This window comes from Hordeum vulgare, chromosome 5H (genome assembly GCF_904849725.1).
Source record: "Hordeum vulgare subsp. vulgare chromosome 5H, MorexV3_pseudomolecules_assembly, whole genome shotgun sequence".
NCBI lineage: Eukaryota > Viridiplantae > Streptophyta > Magnoliopsida > Poales > Poaceae > Hordeum > Hordeum vulgare.
This window is the reverse complement of record NC_058522.1, coordinates 459,165,651-459,181,227: the sequence shown is the minus strand read 5'-3', so window position 1 is coordinate 459,181,227 and position 15,577 is coordinate 459,165,651.

Below are 15,577 nucleotides of genomic sequence, written 5' to 3'. Positions count from 1 at the left end.
GCTACTGTTGCTACTACTGTCGCTTGCTACTGTTGCTACTTGCTACTTCCGTCACTACTGTTGTTCCTTGCCACTGCTATTACTCGTTACACTGCTGCTACCTGCTACAATCTTGATCGCTGGTCGTTGACGGGAACCGACAATTTCCGTCAACGAGGCAACTTGGCGCCATTGATACAATTGTTAGAAATAGTCTGCTGTGTCAACAGATCGTTTCTGACACCGTTGTTATCATACTACTTTGCTGTTACTACTTTGCTTGCAGATACTAATCTTTCAGGTGCGGTTGAATCAGACAAATTCAGCTGCTAATAATCGAGAGTATTCTCTCACCTCCTGTCTGGCGTACCAACAAATTTGGGTCGAATACTCTACCCTCGAAAACTGCTGTGAACCCACGCGCTGGTGGGTCGTCAACAACATTCTTCTAGTTTCATTACCGGGAGTGCTAGCAGCATTCTTCTGGTGCCGTTGTAGGGGAAGGTTTGTTGTCACAGAATCAACATTCGTCTAGCTATTGCCAGAGAGTGCCAGTCAATGATCTAGATTACAAGGGTGCAGACTCGGCACCTCTAATCTCGTGGGTGTCTAATCTGTCTATCTCATCATTTGTCTTGTTTGGACCTAAGTTGTGAATCTTTTCCCTCTTGGGGCGCCTTACCCCTCCTTATATAGGTGGAAGGGGTAGGTTTTCATGTAGAGTCCTACTAGAAGTAGGAACAGGACTAGTCTCTCTTGAATCCTAATCCGGGTCTTGTTTCCTTTGTGAGGGAGTCTCTCCTCTTCTTGGGCCATCTGTGTGAGTCGGACCTCCTGGCCTCTCCATGAGTTGCCTTATCCCAGGGTGCACGCTGGGCCTTGGGCCTCTGTCGTTTGTGTGAGTCGCCTGCCGGGTCATGTATGACCCGCCCGCCAGGTCACTTCTGAGTCGCCGGTGAGTGGCCAAGTCTTGGCGGGTCATACTTCAAGCCGGGTCACACCGTGGGGTATATCCCCAACAGTGACCATGTTCTTGAGCGTTGCCTGCTAATTTTAGCTGGTTCCAAGTAGTTTTGATGCGTAATTTAGCCTCTAGGCACTTGTGGAGTAGTTGCTACGAGTTTAGTTGAGCATTGTTCATTTTTCCTTTGGGTCACTGCAAATTTCAGAGAAGGAAGATGTTCAGGAGAAACTATCATGGCGGTTCATCAAGCAAGAGAGGTCCCCGTCTTGCGATTCCGGAGCCTGATCCTTACCAACCAAGGGACGCGCAAGTACAACCATATGAATGGCCTTCTGATGAATTTATGATTGAGGCAGGTTTCAAAGATGAGTTTGATGCACTTGTTCGGAACGTCGGACTCAAAGAATTCATCTCCGATAAATGTGAACAGTATGTTGCTCTCACTGCCTCTTTTGTTCGTAGATTCAAATTTTCAGTTGGCTGTGACACTTCGGTACTGTTTGATCTCTATGATAAATCGTATACCATGGATTTAGAGGATTTTAATAGAATTTGCAAAATACCTACTTGGGGTAGCCTCAATGATCCTCCTAAATCCTCAGTTAGAGATTTTTTTCTCTGGTATTACTGTTGGAGAAAGTAGAGACATTACGCAAGCTACCATGGGGAGTATTCATTTTCCTGCCTTGCATTACTTTGCCTTCTTCATAGGCAGATGCATTAATGGCAAGATTGAGCATTGTCACCTCTGTGCATCCGACCTTAGTATCCTTAAGAGCACAGTGACGGGTGACATGAGTTTCAACATGGGAGCTATAATAGCAAGGAGGATGAATAAGAATGCTAATGAAGGGGATTTCTTTGGTGGGATCTATGCCACTCGCGTAGCAAATTTTCTTGGAGTACCCATCCGTGAAGGAGATCCCCCGCTCCATGCAGCTTTCCTTGACCGCGTCGCTTTGACACGCTACCAGTTCCTTGAGAGGGATGACGAATCCCTCCTATACCATTTGATATTTAACCGACAACGTGTTTTCCATATTACCCTTCCTTCTCCTGCCTTCTTTGACTTTCAGGTAAAACGAAGATATTATATAATCAGAGGAGAGGCAGAGGAGTATCAGAGGGAGTCAAAGGCTGCTCATCTCCGTGAGGCAACTATTCCGGTAGTGGCTGCAACGCTCCCGTATAACCCCCATTATGATTTTGGGTTTCGCCAAGACCATCCTTGGGAGTAGACCAACTTAGGCCAACAGCCTAAGCCTGGGGGAGCACGTGTTCTCACCGACTTTACATTCTTGCTTATGCTTTCACTTTGTTCGTCGGTGTTCACACTTTGCCACTGTATCATCCATGCTAGTTTATTTTCCTTTTCTCGTTTTCTTTTCGTGTGTCTGTCTAGTTTGAGAAAAAACAAAAAGATTTTATTTTCTTCTTTTTCTTGTTGGGAGCTTTCCCGTGTAAATAGTTTTCTTTTTCTTTGGGTCAAGGTAGAAGACCATGGTTACAATGTTTAGTGGATCTTGCATGCATACATGTTTAGCTTTCAAAGAGCCATATTACTTTGTCTTCTGCTTTGTGTTTGTGTGCAGATTCCAGCGTAGTCCAATGCAAGAGCACTCCTATTATTCTTCATATCATTCGGTCGTGCAAGTGAAAGGCAATAATGACGATATATGATGAAGTGACCGAGCCTGGAAAAGCTGGTATGAACTCGATCTATTTTTTTTTTGTAAATATGACTAGCTCATCATGCCTGATTCAGCTTTGTTGTGAGAGAAACATGTTTGCAATGACAACTTAGAGATCATAGTTGCTTATGCCATGCTTACTTAGCTAGGAGCTTATAATGGTTTGTCCTGGTTGCCAACATGAATGCTGAGATGACTATGATGTAGTATGATAGGATGGCATCCTCCTTTGAATGATTCAAGTGGCTTGACTTGGCGCATGTTCACGCATGTAGTTGAAACAAAATCAACATATCCTCTATGATATTCATGTTCATGGTGATTTATGTCCTACTCATGCTTGCACTCAATGTTAGTTAATCTCAATGCATTTTGATGACTGTTGTCGCAGTCTAGTTGGTCGCTTCCCAGTCTTTTGCTAGCCTTCACTTGTACTAAGCGGGAATACTGCTTGTGCATCCACTCCCATAAACCCAAAGTTGCTCCATATGAGTCCACCATACCTACCTATGTGCGGTATCTACCTGCCGTTCCAAGTAAATTTGCATGTGCCACTCTCTAAACCTTCAAGAGATAATCTGTTTTGCATGCCCGAACCGCTCATGTGGTGACAGGGGGCTATTGGTATCTTCCATCCTAGGCGTGTTATCCTCGATATGTGTTTATTCACTATCATTGACGAGAAAGGGGCCGGTAATTGGAATTCCCAGTTCCATGCTCAAATCGAAAAGATAATTGCAAACAAAACTCCCACAGGATTGATGTTGGTATGGACGGTACCCGAGTATTCGGCTAGCCGTGGAGTGTGATTGATTGGTGGTGGGGGAGTCAAAACTTTACTTTTTTGTTTGGGAACCGCCTATAGCATGTGTACCGTGGAAGATGTTGAGAACTGTTAGTCATTGCGTTGACAATGAAAGCATGACACCCAAAATTATTATCTCTGTTTTCAAAGCTTGAGCTCTGGCGCCTCTTCAAATCAATGCTTCCCTCTACGAAGGACCTGTCTATTTATGTTCCTGTTGAGTCGTCCTTCTCTTATAAAAGCACCAATTAAAGAGCAACTCTGTCGTTTTTATGCTTTGCTTTTAACTGTGTTGAGTATGACTGTTACTGGATCTTCTTTGCCATGAATTACAATGTTTAGTCAGCCCTTGGTCTTTGAAGGTGCTCTGCATTTATGTTTTGCGGTCTCAGAAAGAGCTAGCGAGATACCATCTATTCGTACTGCTTCATGATTGTTTTGATTGAAGTGTTGACGTTTGAGACTTATTATTATTTGCTTGCTACTAGATTATGCCATTGATATGAGTTTACCGTGAGACCTAGATGTCATTTGCTTATGTGGTTTGCTTGTGAGCTTGCTGAAATTCTGGTTATGAGTTAGACATAGTTGCAACAACAAGATCAAACAGAGTTCGTCAAAGTTTTTCTATTGTCTCTTTCAGTTTGTCAACTGAATTGCTTGAGGACAATCAAGGCTTCAAGCTTGGGGGAGTTGATACGTCTCCGTCGTATCTACTTTTCCGAACTCTTTTGCCCTTGTTTTGGACTCTAACTTGCATGATTTGAATGGAACTAACCTGGACTAACGTTGTTTTCAGCAGAATTGCCATGGTGTTGTTTTTGTGCAGAAATAAAAGTTCTCGGAATGACCTGAAAATTTATGGAGAATTTTTCTTGAATTAATGAAAAATACCCGCGCAAAGATCCAACGGAGGGGGTGAGCCACTGGGCCACAAGCTCAGACGGTGCGACCACCCCCTAGGCCGCACCAACCAGGCTTGTGGGGCCCACGAGGCTCCACCGCCTCCAAACTCAGCTCTATATATTCCATTTCGCCCGGAAAAAAATCAGAGAGAATGATTCATCACGTTTTACGACACAAAGGCGCCGCCACATCATATTCTTCATCTCGAGGGCAGATCTGGAGTCCGTTCTGGGCTTCGAAGAGGGGAAATCATCGCCATCGTCATCATCAACCTTCCTCCATCGGCAATTCCATGATGCTCTTCACCGTTCGTGAGTAATCTCATCGTAGGCTTGCTGGACGGTGATGAGTTGGATGAGATCTATCATGTAATCGAGTTAGTTTTCACGGGGATTGATCCCTACTATCCACTATGTTCTGAGATTAATGTTGCTACTACTTTTCCATACTTAATGCTTGTCACTAGGGCCCGAGTGCCATGATTTCATATCGGAACCTATTATGTTGTCGCCAATATATGTGTGTTTTAGATCCTATCTTGCAAGTTGTAGTCACCTACTATGTGTTATGACCCGGCAACCCCGGAGTGACCAAAAGCTGGAACCACTCCCGGAGATGACCATAGTATGAGGAGTTCATGTATTTACCAAGTGTTAATGCGTTGGTCCGGTTCTTTATTAATAGGAGAACCTTAATATCCTGTAGTTTCCATTAGGACCGCGCTGCCACGGGAGGGATGGACAATAGATGTCATGCAAGTTCTTTTGCCTAAGCACGTATGACTACATACGGAATACATGCCTACATTAGATTGACGAACGAGAGCTAGTTACTTATCTCTCCGTGTTATAGTTTTTACATGATGAATCACATCTGGCATAATCATCCATCACCGATCCACTGCCTACTAGTCTTTTACTACTGGTCCTTGCTACGTTACTTTGCCGCTACTGCTGTTACTTGCTACTGCTGTTACTTGCTGCTGCTGTCACTACTGCTATTCCTTGCTACTGCTGTCACTACTGCTGTCACTACTGCTGTTACTTGTTACTTTGCTGTTACCTGCTGCAACACTTTTCTGGCGCCATTGATACAACAAGTTAGGAATAGTCTGCCGTCAACAGATCTTTTTCTGGCAGCGTTGCTATCGTACCACTTTGCTACTGATACTTTGCTTGCAGACACTAATCTTTCAGGTGTGGTTGAATTGACAACACAACTGCTAATACTTGAGAATGTTATTTCGCTTCCCCTTGATTCGAATCAATAAATTTGGGTTGAATACTCTACCCTCGAAAACTGTTGCGATCCCCTACACTTGTGGGTTATCAGTGTTCCCACTGTGTCTAAAACTATCAATGTTGCATACGTGAAGAGGTTCAAGCAACTCGACTCTCAAGAGAAGAATATAATTTGTGGCCATCTGAGCAAAGCTCAGTATGGCAGAGTGAGTGCTATGTGATCTGCAAAGCAGATCTGGGAAAGGCTATCCAAAGTTAATGAAGGAGTGTCTACTCAACGTGACTCTTGAGTTGATGTTCTTTGCAATCTATTCAACCACTTCAAGAGACTTGATAATGAAAGTTGCGAGGAAACCTTCGATCGCCTCACTGATATATTAATGAGCTACATGCTATTGGATCCAGAGACATCACTGACCATGAGGTGGTGAAGAAACTGATGAGATCTCTTGATTGTTCATTCGATACACTGGTTCTGATGATTCAAGAACGAAGAGACCTCTATGGATCAAGCTATGGAAGACCTCGTGTGTTGAAGGCAAAGGTTATTTCCTCATCTGAAGAAGAAAACTATGATTGCAGCCTTGGTGATCCTGAAGAACTTGGTGAGGAACTTGCTATGCTTGTGAGGAAATTCCAAAAGTTCTCAAGACGGGGCCATCTTGGAAAGTCTTCAAGAAAAGATATGAGGAAATCAGGATCTTCATCTGAGGACTACAAGAAGAGAACATGCCATAAATGCAACAAATCTGGTCACTATATTGTTCACTGTCCTCGCTCAGTGATGGAATTAAAGAAGAAGAACTACAAGGATGACAGTTCTGATGACTCGAAGAAAAAGAAGAAATCTTAAAAATACTGATCCTCAAAGTCCTCATCGCACAAGAAGAATTGCTTCAGAAGGCTCGGGCTCTTATTGGCAAGGAAATGGATTCTCAGGAAGAATCTAAAGAATGTGATGAAGAGGAGTCACAGTCTAGTGTGGCAAGCTTAGCTCTTGCTACCACATTCATCAGCAAGTCCATCTTCGACCTCGAAGAAAATGATAACGTCAACAACACCGATGACTCTAATGACGACTTTCCTCCCACCTATTGCTTCATGGCAAAAGGTTCCAAGGTACCCAGCCACACTTCCTCTTGTGACTCTAGTGGTGAACCTGATGACTATCAAAAACCCAGTTACTACAAGCTTTCTAATATTGCCACTAAGCAACAAACTGCTCTTGAAAAGCTTCAGAAACAACTAGACAAAATCAATTAATGATGTGTTGAATGAGGAAATGAATCAGACTCAAATCTTGTCTGATGATGTCAAAAGTCTTCAGTCTAGGTTTGATAGTCCTGAAGATCGTCATGTCACCCTCTTGGCCGATCATTAGAATCTTTCTTATGAATTTCATCATAGAAAGCAAGATCTTTAGACACTAAGGGCGTCTCATGATAATCTTGGAAGTGAAAATGATTCTTTGCTTGCCCAACAGATCAGTACCGCTCAGGAAGAATTCATTCCACCATGCTTAAAATGCATCAAACATGAATCTACTAATTCTTCACATGAAATCTCAAATACTTCTGCTGCTACAAATTCTTCAACTGTATTTGTGGTTACAAATTCCTCACTTGAGGAAACCACAAATGTAACAGATGAAAATGCAGGGTTGAAGGATTTTTATGTGACACGCATTTACAAAAGCCTCAAAGGGCATCAAACCATTTGTGATGTGCTAAAAAAGCAGATTCTGAACAGATACCCTAGGAAAAAGGGTATTGCATTTGAGAGGAAATTGAATGTTGATGGGTCATAGCGGAAACCCGAGCAGTATCCCAAAACCTCATGGATTGCTGCAAAATGACCTCCCGTTGATCCATCTACTCTATCGGGCTTTGCATGTGAAACTTCGTATTCCTCTGATGAGTCACTTGACTCCAATTATAAACTATTCAAAAATCAGAATGGTGAAGTATTTGCTAGATACGTTGGAACTAACTGCAGGAATGGTCCACCCTTGAACAAAATCTAGGTTCCCAAAAGCAGCTTGAAAATTCTTCATGTGAATGTCCTTATGACACCACCAGTGGAGAACAGGAACCCGAGATCAAATTCCTCAAGTGGACCAAAGTCTTCACACGGACCAAATTCCTCATATGGTCAAAACTCTACTCGTAGTTGCACTAATGCTTCTAATATGCAGGGAAACCACAAGGGACATGAATATATGCACCATTCTTCAAATCACTATGTCCATAAGTCCTCGAAAAATTTCTATGATTATTCATTTGAGTACTCTAACCCCCTTCCGATCAAATGAAGTGCAATTGCTGAATGCCTCAATTCTCTTACGGTATTCGCAGGATGATGAACTCTTTTCCACCCCTTCAGATGTGGGTGGTGAAGAAATTGAAATAATCACTTCTTCAGGTGAGGTCTCGAGATGAATATCATCATCTGAAGAATTTGTTGGAGACCTAAAAAATTGCTTGAAAGGATGCAAGCTAATCATGATGAAATGTTTACCATTTCACACATCCTCATTATGTCTTAAGTCTACTCTATGTGATGAAATTCAAGTCTGATGAATTTGATATCATATTCTTCACTCTGAAGCATATGACATGGTAAGTAGTAATAATTCATCTGCAGGATGACAACACCAAAATCACAGAGTAGGTTATTGATAGTGGGCGTACAAATCACATGACTGGTGACAAGAGTTTACTGATGAATATTCCAGTGACTGCATCACCACTGAAGCATATCACCTATGCACACAATGGTAAAAGCAAGGTATTGCTCCTTGGTAAGGTGGCTATTTCCAAGGACCGACACATTGACAAAGTCATGCTCGTCAAATACCTTGGGTTTAACCTCAGGTTAGTCTCAATGCTTCGTGATCTTGATATGATCGTCATCTTCGGAAAATATCAATGCGTAGTCATCATGGAATCTGACAAATCCAAAGTCTTTAAAGGCTTTAGGAGAGGAGACCTATACATTGTTGATTTCTCTACATGTTCTCAGCTGGCCACGTGTTTACTTGCAAAAGCCTCACAGGGATGGCTATGGCACCAATGACTTGTTCATGTGGGCATGAGGAATGTGCACACAATGGCGAAGAAGAAGCATGCCATTGACAAAGAAGGTATTGATACGTCTCCAACGTATCTACCATTTTTGATGGTTCCATGCTATTATCTTGTCATCTTTGGATGTTTTGTATGCATGAATATGCTATTTTATATCTTTTTTGGGACTAACCTATTAACTCAGTGCCAAGTGCCAGTTCCTGTTTTTTCCGTGTTTTTGACCTTTTTCAGAGGAGAATATTGAACGGAGTCCAAACGGAATAAAACCTGCGGAATGATTTTCTCCATAACAGAAGACACGCAGGAGACTTGAGAACCAAGGCAGGGGACCTCACAGGAGGTCACAAGTCACCCAGGCCCGGCCTAGGGGGCCGGGCCTAGCAGGCTCGTGGGCCCCCTGTGGCTCCCCTGCCCTAGTTCTTCCGCTTATAAATTCCCTAAAAATGTGAAACCACGAAAAGGAGCCACGAAAATACTTTTCCGCCCCGCAAGCTTCTGTCTCCGCAAGATCTCATCTGGGGCACGTTCTGGTGCCCGGAGGGGGGATTCAGACACAGAGGGCTTCTTCATCAACGCCATTGCCTCTCAGATGATGCGTGAGTAGTTCACCATAGACCTTCGGGTCCATAGCTAGTAGCTAGATGGCTTCTTCTCTCTCTTGGATCTTCAATACAAAGTTCTCCATGATCTTCATGGAGATCTATCCAATGTAATCTTCTTTTGCGGTGTGTTTGTCGAGATCCGATGAATTGTGGATTTATGATCAGATTATCTATGAATGTTATTTGAGTCTCCTCTGATCTCTTATATGCATGATTTCATATCCTTGTAATTCTCTTCGAGTTATGGGTTTCGTTTGGCCAACTTGATCTATAATTATTGCAATGGGAGAAGTGCTTGGTTTTGGGTTCATACTGTGCGGTGACCTCACCCAGTGACCGAAGGGGTAGCGAGGCACGCATCATGTTGTTGCCATCAAGGGTAAAAAGATGGGGTTTATATCTATTGCATGAATTTATCCCTCTACATCATGTCATCTTGCTTAAGGCATTACTCCGTTTGTCATGAACTTAATACACTAGATGCATGCTGGATAGCGGTCGATGTGTGGAGTAATAGTAGTAGATGCAGAAAGTACCGCTCTACTTGTCTCGGACGTGATGCCTATATGTATGATCATTACCTTAGATATCATCATGACTTTGCGCGGTTCTATCAATTGCTCGACAGTAATTCGTTCACCCACCGTAATACTTTCTATCATGAGAGAAGCCTCTAGTGAACACTATGGCCCCCGGGTCTGCTTTACATCATATTTTCAGCCTTACACTTTTACTTTGTTGCACTTTCTGCCTCCAGATCTCACCTTGCAATCAATCGTGAAGGGATTGACAACCCCTTTGTAGCGTTGGGTGCAAGTTTGTTGTTTTTGCGTAGGTACTTTGGAGACTTGCCTTCATACTCCTACTGGATTGATACTTTGGTTCTCAAAATGAGGGAAATACTTACTGCTACTGTGCTGCATCACCCTTTCCTCTTCAAGGGAAAAACCAACGCAAGCTCAAGAGGTAGCAAGAAGAATTTCTGGCGCCGTTTCCGGGGAGGATCAAGTCAAGAAGTACTCCCATCAACGTGCCAATTTCTGGCGCAGTTGCCGGGGAGTATCAAGTCAAGAAAAGTCTTCCTCCAACGTGTCAATTTTTGGCACCGGGGATTATTCTAAGTGAAGCTTATCCGAGTAATTGTCGCAAACTCATCTCTTGCATTTACGTTTTTTGCCTTTTGCCTCTCGTTTTCCTCTCCCCGACTTCTGAAAAACAAAAATTACAGAAATGTTTTCCTTTTGCGTTTGCCTTTCCTTTGTTTGTGTGCTATGTGCCTTCAATATGCTTGCATCTTCGCTTGCTGAAAATCTATTGATATGGATCCTCATCCACTTGCTAATCTCTGTAAGAGATCCAATTATGTTGAACCATTTGCTAGTGAGTTGAGTGCACTTGACTTTCTCTATGGAGTTTTGCTTGAGATGCGTGAATCTGAAAATCGTGATGAAGAAATTTATGAAGTGATTCACAAGGGCTCCTTGAATGAAAAGCATGACCGCAATGGTTTCACTATAAATCCTATTAGTGTCAATCATGCTAAAAATATGCAAAACCCTAAGCTTGGGGATGCTAGTTTTGCTATGTCCACTACTTGTTGCAATGATCATGATTGGGGTAATGATTTTTATTATGATCTTGAAAATTTGTTTAAGCCTCATGATGAATATGATATTTGCAATAATATTGAAAGTGGGTTTGCAGAAGTCATGACTTTAGTTGATGATAATCCTCTATTTTTGAAGAGCGTCAACTTTGCATGCATGTGGATCATGAAAAGAATATCCTATGTGATAGCTATATTGTTGAATTTGAATATGATCCCACATGTAATTGTTATGAGAGAGGAAAATATTGTGGTAGAAACTTTGATATCACTAAATCACCTCTCGTTATGTTGAGATTGTTATTGTCTCTTTCTTCTTCCTTGCATATGGTAACTATTGGTTGTCTTGACAATCTGTTTTCCTATAAAATGCCTATGCATAGGAAGTATGTTAGACTTAGATATGTTTGTCACATGTTTCATGATGCTCTCTTCGTGTCCGATTGCTATCTTTTATGTGAGCATCATTGAAATCGTTAAGCCTAGCTAGGGGCGTTAAACGATAGCGCTTGTTGGGAGGCAACCCACTGAATTTATCTTTGATTTTTGCTTTCTGTTTTGTTGTGTCCACACCATCATAATTCTATTATGATTGTGTTTCTTCTGTTTCTCTTTGTGTTTGTGCCAAGTAAAACCTTTATGATTAGTTTTGGTAATGGTTGTTTGATCTTGCTGAAAAAGACAGAAACTTTGCGCTCACGAAATTATAATTCCTATTCGGAAAGAGCTTTTGAGTTGATTCTTTTTGCTGCTGGTTGATATGCCAATTTCCCTAATTGTCACAATTTTTCAGAATTTGTGAGATACCAGAAGTATACGAAGTATACAGATTGCTACAGACTGGTCTGTTTTTGACAGATTCTGTTTTTGTTGTGTTGATTGCTTATTTTGATGAAACTATGGATAGTATCGGGGGTTACTAGCCATGGAAAAGTGAGAATACAGTAATCTAACACCAATATAAATAGAAATCAAGTTTGCTACAATACCTAAAGAGTTGGTAGTTTTTTTTCTTATGCTAATGATATCACGAGTTTCTGTTTAAGTTTTGTGTTGTGAAGTTTTCAAGTTTTGGGTGATGTTCTCATGGAAAATGGGATAAAGAGTGTAAAGAGCTCTAGCTTGGGGACGCCCAAGGCATCGCAAGCCAAATTCAAGGACACCAAAAAGCCTAAGCTTGGGGATGCCCCGGGAAGGCATCCCCTCTTTCGTCTTCAATCCATCGGTAACGTTACTTGGAGCTATATTTTTATTCACCACATGATATGTGTTTTGCTTGGAGCGTCGTGTATTATAGGAGTCTTTTCTTTTTGTTGTGTCACAATCATCCTTGTTGCACACCTTTTGAGAGAGACATGCACTCATCGTGATTTTGCTAGAATACTCTTTGAGCTTCGCTTATATCTTTTGAGTTAGGCAATTTAGCTTGCATGTGCTTCACTTATATCTTTTGAGCTAGATAACTTTGCTCTAGTGCTTCACTTAGATCTTTTTAGAGCACGACGGTGTCATGTTTTGGAGAAATAAGAACTCTCGATCTTCACTTATATCTTTTTGAGAGTGCTCTCTCTGAGCAACTTGGTAATTGGCTTGTGCTATGAAAGTAGTCCAAAAGATGATAGGCATCCAAAGAGGATATACTAAAAACTTCCATATTCTTGTGCATTGATTATAAAGAGAAGTTTGATTCCTCTCAATTAGTTTTGAGACATGGAGTTGGTAATATTAGAGTTATGTTAGTAGGGTGTCGTGAATCTAGAAATACTTGTGTTGAAGTTAGTGATTCCCGTAGCATGCACGTATGGTGAACCGCTATGTTAGGAAGTCACAGCATAATTGATTTATTGATTGTCATCCTTTGTGTGGTGGTCGGGATCGCGCGATGGTTAACACCTACCAACCCTTCCCCTAGGAGTATGCGTTTAGCACTTTGTTTCGATTACTAATAAAACTTTCACAATAAGTATATGAGTTCTTCATGACTAATGTGAGTCCATGGTATAGATGCACTTTCACCTTCGACCATTGCTAGCCTCTCTAGTGCCGTGCAATTTTCACCGGTGCACAAACCCACCATGTACCTTCCTCAAAATAGCCACCATACCTACCTATTATGCATTTTCATAGCCATTTTGAGATATATTGCCATGCAACTCACTCCGTTCCGTCTCATGACATGTGCCGTCACTTTCATATTGCCATTGCATGGTCGTAAGATAGCTAGCGAGATGTTTCAACGTCATACGCTAAGCTAGATCGTTGCACATCCCGGTACATTGCCGGAGACATTTCCTATAAAGTCATCATTGTTCCAAGTATTGAGTTGTGAGTAAATAAAAGTGTGATGATCATCATTATTAGAGCATTGTCCTATGTGAGGAAATAAAAAAAGAGGCCAAAGATGCCCACCAAAAAATGAGAAAAAAGAGGCCAAAGAGCCCAAACAAAAAAATGAGAGAAAAAGAGAGAAGGGACAATGCTACTATCTTTTTCCACATTTGTGCTTCGAAATAGCACCATGTTATTCATGATAGAGGGTCTCTTGGTTTGTCACTTCCATATACTAGTGGGAATTTTCGTTATATAACTTGGCTTGTATATTCCAATGACGGGCTTCCTTAAAATTGCCCTAGGTCTTCGTGAGCAAGCAAGTTGGATGCACACCCACTAGTTCTTCTTTTGAGCTTTCACACACTTATAGCTCTCGTGCATACGTTGCATGGTAAACCCTACTCATTCACATTGATATCTATTGATGGGCGTCTCCATAGCTCATTAATACGCCGAGTCAGTGTGGCCATCTCCTCCTTTTTGCCTCACGACCTCCACCACACTCTATTCCACCTATACTGCTATATCCATGGCTCATGCTCATGTATTGCGTGAGAGTTGAAAAAGTTTGAGAAAGTAAGAGTGTGAAAACAATTACTTGGCAAATACCGTGGTTGCGCATGATTTAAATTCGTTGTGTGGGGATGATGGAGCATAGCCATACTATATGATTTTGTAGGGATAACTTTCTTTGGCCTTGTTATTTTGAAAGTTCATGATTACCTTGCTAGTTTGCTTGAAGTATTACTGTTTGCACGTCAATAGCAAACTATTGTTTTGAATCTTACGTATCAGAACATTCATGCCACAATAAAGAAGTTACAAAGGACAAATATGTTAGGTAGCATTCCACATCAAAAATTCAGTCTTTATCACTTCCCTACTCGAGGACGAGCATGAGTTAAGCTTGGGGATGCTTGATACGTTTCCAACGTATCTATAATTTTTTATGGTTCCATGCTATTATCTTGTCATCTTTGGACATTTTGTATGCATGAATATTCTATTTTATATCTTTTTTGGGACTAACCTATTAACTCAGTGCCAAGTGCCAGTTCCTGTTTTTTCCGTGTTTTTGACCTTTTTCAAAGGAGAATATTGAACGGAGTCCAAACGGAATAAACATGCAAAAATGATTTTTTTTCCATAACACAAGACACGCACGAGACTTGAGAACCAAGGTAGGGGACCTCGGAGGAAGTCACAAGCCACCCAGGCCCGGCCTAGGGGGGGGTCTAGCAGGCTTGTGGGGCCCCTGTGGCTCCCATGCCCTAGTTCTTCCGCCTATAAATTCCCTAAAAATCTGAAACCATGAAAAGGAGCCACGAAAATACTTTTCCACCGCCGCAAGCTTCTGTCTACGCAAGATCCCATCTGGGGCACGTTCTGGTGCCGTGACGGAGGAGGGATTCAGACACGGAGGGCTTCTTCATCAACACCATTGCCGCTCCGATGATGCGTGATTAGTTCACCATAGACCTTCGGGTCCATAGCTAGTAGCTAGATGGCTTCTTCTCTCTCTTGGATCTTCAATACAAAGTTCTCCATGATCTTTATGGAGATCTATTCGATGTAATCTTCTTTTGCGGTGTGTTTGTCGAGATTCGATGAATTGTGGATTTATGATCATATTATCTATGACTGTTATTTGAGTCTCCTCTGATCTCTTATATGCATGATTTCATAAACTTGTAATTCTCTTCGAGTTGTGGGTTTCGTTTGGCAACTTGATCTATAATTCTTGCAACGGGAGAAGTGCTTGGTTTTGGGTTCATACCGTGCGGTGACCTCACCCAGTGATAGAAGGGGTAGCGAGGCACGCATCGTGTTGTTGCCATCAAGGGTAAAAAGATGGGGTTTATATCTATTGCATGAATTTATCCCTCTACATCATGTCATCTTGCTTAAGGCGTTACTCCATTTGTCATGAACTTAATACACTAGATGCATGTTGGATAGCGGTCAATGTGTGGAGTACTAGTAGTAGATGCAGAAAGTATCGGTCTACTTTTCTCGGACGTGATGCCTATATGTATGATCATTGCCTTAGATATCATCATGACTTTGCATGGTTCTATCAATTGCTCGACAGTAATTCGTTCACACCACCGTAATACTTGATATCATGAGAGAAGCCTCTAGTAAACACTATGGCCCCCGGGTCTACTTCACATCATATTTTCAGCCTTACACTTTTACTTTGTTTCACTTTCCGCCTTCAGATCTCACCTTGCAATCAATCGTGAAGGGATTGAGAACCCCTTTCTAGCGTTGGGTGCAAGTTTGCTGTTTTTGCGTAGGTACTTTGGAGACTTGCCTTGATACTCCTACTGGATTGATACCTTTGTGCTCAAACTGAGGAAATA